Raw genomic sequence first — 6,073 nt, forward strand, 5'->3', positions numbered from 1 at the left:
ATCATTCTGGCAGCAGAGCATTAATTACAAGGCCTCATTCTTCATTTTTCTCTTTTTTTATATATAAAAAAGATGTATTTACGACACATAAAATAAACATTTTCATATTTGGCACGCCTAATTATGTTGATAATTTAATTCCCAGCTCCCTTCATGATATCTCCATTGTCATAGAGGTTATACCTGAAATCACACAGCAAATGACTAATCAGCTCTGGAACTAACAGAAATAAAGTTAGAAGATTCATTTGGTATATCCCAGTAGCACAAGCCAGTCTTCTCATTTCATTTCAAGTTGGGCTGAGCCAAAATTTCTCGGGAAACAATTGTCCAGTCATTTCTGTTTGAATGTTTGTCTCTCTTGAGCTCTCTGTGGACCCAGTTTCGATACTGTTGAAGGTGGCTCAAGCCAGCAATGGGCTTGGACCCCTGTCTCCTAGCTTCTCCTAGCCTAGCCTGCTGTTTCGTCTAACATTTTACGAGCCAAAACTTCCAAGTAGAGAATTTTCTGGAGGTGAGAATATTTGGCAACATCTCCCCAATTTTACCCGCATTAAATACTGTGGAGAATTTGGGAGGCCAGGTTTTGATCAGCCCTCAGTCAAAGGTACAGTTGCTGAACATAACCTGAGGCAAAGGCTGATGACCTCATCTGCACTTCATTAATACCAATCAATCAATCAATCAATCAATAATAAATAATAAATAAACTATTAAATTTATATATCGCCTTATACCCACAGGTCTCAGGGCGGCTCAGAATATAGAACCACAAAACACATAATAAAAATAATTTATATTATATTACTTTGATTTATTTTAGCTGCCTTTCTAAAGACTTGGGTTTCTTTTATCATTATTATTATTTTAGACAGTTGATAAGTTGACGAGCACTTTTGCACTCTCGCAGCTGGAGGGGGGGGGAGGCGATGAGCTACTATAGTTGTAACCAATAGTAGTACATTGCTGAATGACAACCCCCATCATCCCTGACCATAGGCTCATCTGAAGGGCATTGCTTTAGCTACCCCTGGAATACTATCTGATATTGTCCCCTGAAAAGGACTGCGCAGGATAAATAATTGGCAGAAACAATCCCTTGTCACTTCAGCACATCACTTTCATTTCCTTGCAGCCCCCCCCCCCCATACAACGGGAACAAAAGGCAGAGCTTTCTGAAATGCTGGGCTTGCTTTTTTACACTGCATTTCGTCAGCTGCAGCACCTAAAACTGCTTTGTGCGCATCTAATTTTTGTTTGTCATGCAGCATGCCACTGTAAATCTTGCACTTCTATTAAACAGCACCCTCTGGATTTATTTATTTTTAAGAGGAATGAGCAGTGCACAAGCTTCTAAGTCTGGCTAGGCAGCAGGATGCGACTACAGTCATACCTCATGTTACGTTTGCTTCATGTTATGTTTTTTCAGGTTGCGTCCTGCGGCAACCCAGAAGTACCGGAAAGGGTTACTTCCGGGTTTTGCCGCTTGTGCATGCGCAGAACCGTTAAATTGCGCTTTGCGCATGTGCAGAAGCACAAAATTGCGCCACGCACCCGTGCAGATATGGCACTTCAGGTTGTGGGCTTTTCATGTTGCAAATGGGCCTCTGGAACGGATCCTGTTCGCAACCAGGTACCACTGTATTTGCTTGGTTCCCACCCCACCCCACCTCCAACTCAAAATCTCTGCATAAGGAGTTGCCAGCATCTTCTCTGGAAGTTCCCAGCTGTGGGCCTAGCCCTGGGAGGTGAGGAGGTGGTTGCAGGAGAGAACTGGCAGGTGGAAGGAGAGTTTGCGGCAAGGGCTGTTGCTCAGTGGTAGAGCTTTGCAACGCAGAAGGTCCCACATTCAATCCCTGGAGCTCCCAGGTAGGGCTGGGAATGTCCCCCACCTAACACCCTAGTGAGCTGCTGCCATTCGGTTCACAGAATAAAAGACAGGATTGGAAAAAGTAAATAATTAAAGACAAAACAGCAAAACAATAACACCCCCCCCACCCACAGACAAATTTAAAAGGCTGTAGAATGTTAATCAGCCCAAAGCCTGGTTGAAGAGGAACATTTCTGCATGGTACCTAAATTATATATAATGAAGGCGCCAGGCGAACCTCCCTGGGGAGAGCATTCCACAAATGGGGAGCAACATAGCTGTCAACTGTCCCTTACTTGGCGGGAAACTCCCTTATCCCAGCGCAGTTTCCCGCTGCTGTCCTGGATTGATGATGTCCTTTAAACTTCCCGGGTTTCTTTTTTTTAAAAAAAATAATATTTATTAGAATTTCAAAAGATACATAAACCGAAAAAAAGGAAAAAAAAGAAAAGAAAATTTCAACATTTACAATCCATATTTTCAACACCTTCTTTCCAGAACTTCCCATCGCCTCCCCTTCTTGTATTCCCTGTCCAAAAATTTGTTCAACAAGTTCTTCTTCTTAAATTCTTAACCTTAGATTGTTATTATATTAAATTCACTTTATATATCAACTTTTAGCATTTATACATCAAACATTATACTTAAAAACATTTTCTAAGATCGGCCCAGTTCTCCTTCCACGAATTCCCCATATCAATACTAGTAACAACATAGAAAGAAAAAAAGATATAATAAATCAGAATATTTTAGTACATCTTTTGGATTTCCAGACCCCACCCTCCCTTCCCCGGTTTCGATCCCCAAGCCATTGTCCATTAGTCCATCTGTTATCAGCCCGGCAGTCTCACATCTGAGGCCCTTAAATCTCTCTCAGTCCCTCTCTGCCGGTTTCTTTGAAAGTCTTTTATATTAAACACCAAGTCTCGGAGGGGCACTATCCCTATAATGTCCATGTTCCTTCCAGCCGGATCTCCATATTTAAAATCTTGATTCTCAATCCTTCTAAGTCCAAATAGCCAAAAAGTTCCATCTTCCACCTTGATCAAATTTGTAAAACATAGGTCTTCAGATCCCCACAAAAGGAGATCCTTCCATTCCTTAAACTTCCCGGGTTTCAAGCTCGCCCAGCTCAGGAGGGAAGCAGCAGCTCGGGGTCCTCCGCCGTGAGAGAGTGAGAGAGAGCGTGCGCACGAGCTGCCGCGTCTCCGTCTCTCCCTTCCCCCCCTCAGGGGCGCGTCGTGAGGAGACGGGTGGCGGCGGGCGGGCAGGCAGCCCCTCTCTTGCGAGACTTCCACTGCGCTGCCAGAGGAAGCCGGAGGCGGTAGCGGCAGTGACTGAGGAGGCGGCCTGAGGGAGGAGGAAGAGGAGGGGATGGGGAGGGACACAGAAGGGTGGCGCTTCAGTGGTCGCCGCGGCCCCACAACCGCCTCATGCCAGGCTCGTGGGCGGCGTGGGCGAGAGTCTCTCTCCTTCCCTCCCTCTCTCTCGGGCGGGGAAGGGCTGATGGAACTCCTTGCACCAGGACGACGGCAGCCCCGACGTGCTGCTTAGCATACCCTCCAACCAGTGCAGCATCTTAATGTAGTGATTCCCCCCTCTGCATCCCTTTCATAACTCTATTTTTTATAAATCATTTGTCCATCCATAGTTCAAATTTTTACTACAAGTTTTCTGTCAATCCTACCAATGTATGTAACTCTTTACAATAGCTTTTCAAATAAATTATAAACTTTCCCCATTCTTTATTAAAGAGGTCCTCTTCCTGGTTTCTAATTCCGCCTGTAAGCTTTGCCATCTCGACCTGGTTCATCAGTTTTGTCTGCCCCTCTTCTTTGGTTGGAGTTCTTGACCCTTAGGATCATCTAGTCCAACCCCCTGCAAAACACAGTCAGTGGCAGCCAAAGCAGCATGGCTCTATCAGTGGTGGATTTCTATATAAGCTAAGTAAAATCCCTTACTTTGGCTGCTGATCCCTTATTTTTGAGGCTGCTGGTCCCTTATTTTCAAATCTGTAAGTTGACAGCTATGGGAGCCACTACAGAGAAGGCCTCTTCTTGTATTGCAACCTCTGGACCTCACATGGAGGAGGCCCACAAAGAAAGGCCTCAGAGGATGAATGCAGAGTCCGGGGCAGTTTATATTGGGAGAGGTGGTCCTTGATACTGAGCCAGATGGTATAAGACTAGGTATAAGGCACCAGCCTATGTTCTTCTCCATTTAAATGCCTGAAAAGAGCAGTGATGAAGGGTGGTATAATAACAATAGAAACAAAACCAACAGCAACAACATATTACAAGTCACAGGTTCCCCAGTTCTGAACTATAATGGGCAAAATAATTTTGTGTTGGCTAAGCCTTTTAATTTATTGTGATTGACCTATGCTGTCTTTTCTCCCCAGAGATAAAGCATATTTCAATAGCATATTTTTTTTAGATGATTGTGCATATGTCTTGTGTTTTTTTCCTAAGAAAATGAGTAAGAAAAGAAAGACTATTAAATTGACATGCATTCCCTGGATAAAATGTCCCGAGTCAAGGCCATTTTAGAATTTGTTAAGGTGCCTTGACCTTGCCTCCATGAAACTTCCTAACATTTTTTTTTCTTTTATCTACCATACAGCCTTGCAGAGTTTTCAACGGGATTCCAATCTACGCTTTCAAGTTGGAAGAAAATTGCTTTCACACTTTATAAAACTAATCAAAAAACTCATTCTGCCACCCATCTAGTTTTGATTTGTATTGGTTTGCTGGATATTTCCCCCAATGAAGTAATAATAACAATAAATTACAGTACTCTTCAAACGAATCATCGTTTTATGAATATTTTTATTTGATATTCACTCTTTCTCCACTGCCTCCCTGCACCTGCAATATGCTAGAGTTCCACTTCCCTGCCATTTTTTTGGTTTTTACTAGCCCTGTTCAGTGACGGCCTGACACAGAGATTAAACAGCAAAAGTCTTTCCAGCCATGAAGATAAGTAGCAGAAAAATTGACACCAAATTAATTTCCAATATAAAAGGCAGTGGCAGCAGATCCAGCTCTGGTCACTACAGGCTATGAATCCCGTGTATCTCTTCCAGCTTAAAAATAATAATATTTTAAATAGTTAAATTAAGTTTTATGGCTGTATTAAGAGATCTTTTCCTGCTTTGAGCAAACTCATGGAACTCCTGTAATCTACAAAGAGAGAAAATCATTGCACTTCATGTTCTAGCCTAATTTGATGATGATGATGATGATGATAATTTATACCCCACCCATCTGACTCGGTTTTCCCAGCTGCTCTGGGCAGTGTCCAACAAAGTATTAAAAATACAATAAAACATCAAACATTAAAACTTCAGATGTCTTCTAAAATATGCATTGCTTTTATTCCTTGACTAGGGTCTGCCCCGCTGCTTACTCTGCTCACCAATTCCCTCCCCTGCCCACTCTACCCTTGTGGGGTCCTTGTGTGCCTTCTGCCAAGAAAACTCAAGAAAGTAGCTTATTTCTCTCCTTTGTCCTCCCTGCCACTGTGGAAACCAAGGGAAGGATGCAAGCTTTTTCCTCTTGCTCCCACAGCAGCAGGATGGGCTGGGGAGGGGGAGACTTCCTCCCCTTCATTCCCCTCCTTCCACAAGTGGCAGCAGTGATAGGGGCTTGAAGGGCCGCTTAAACCTCCCCCTTTTTGTCTCATGCCGCCACGACTGCTGTGCATCTAGAGGCCAGCCAACACTTCAGTGTGCCTATCTCATCTCTGGCCACTTGAGGCTGTCCATTCACCACCTCTGGCCATGCTGTAGTTCATAGCACCACCTGTTGGTGACCAAGAAAACTGCACCATGACAACACAAACACATTGTTATTATAAAGTAAGATCATTTTTATAACTTTTTTTTTTAAAAAAAAAGCTGAAAAAAGTGAAGGATTATTAACTTCAGTGAAAGAAAGCGACAAGGGAATGGTTTCTCCCTCTCTCACCTTCAGGGTGGCTCACTACTTTTAAAGGGCTAAGCCAGAGTGGTTAGTAGAAAACATCCTGAGCTCTTTTCCTTTAAGTTGCTGGGTGCTGATGGATTCTGACACAGAGTAAGACTACAACTTAAACCCCACTTAACCGGGAGTTCGCCCCAATGAATTTGGTAGGGCTTTGGAATAAACATGGTAACGGTTGTGTTGTAAGCCCATTTATTCCAGAAAAAAAACAGGGCTTTTA

This window comes from Podarcis erhardii (genome assembly GCF_964252035.2).
Source record: "Podarcis erhardii genome assembly, chromosome: 3".
Taxonomy (NCBI): domain Eukaryota; kingdom Metazoa; phylum Chordata; class Lepidosauria; order Squamata; family Lacertidae; genus Podarcis; species Podarcis erhardii.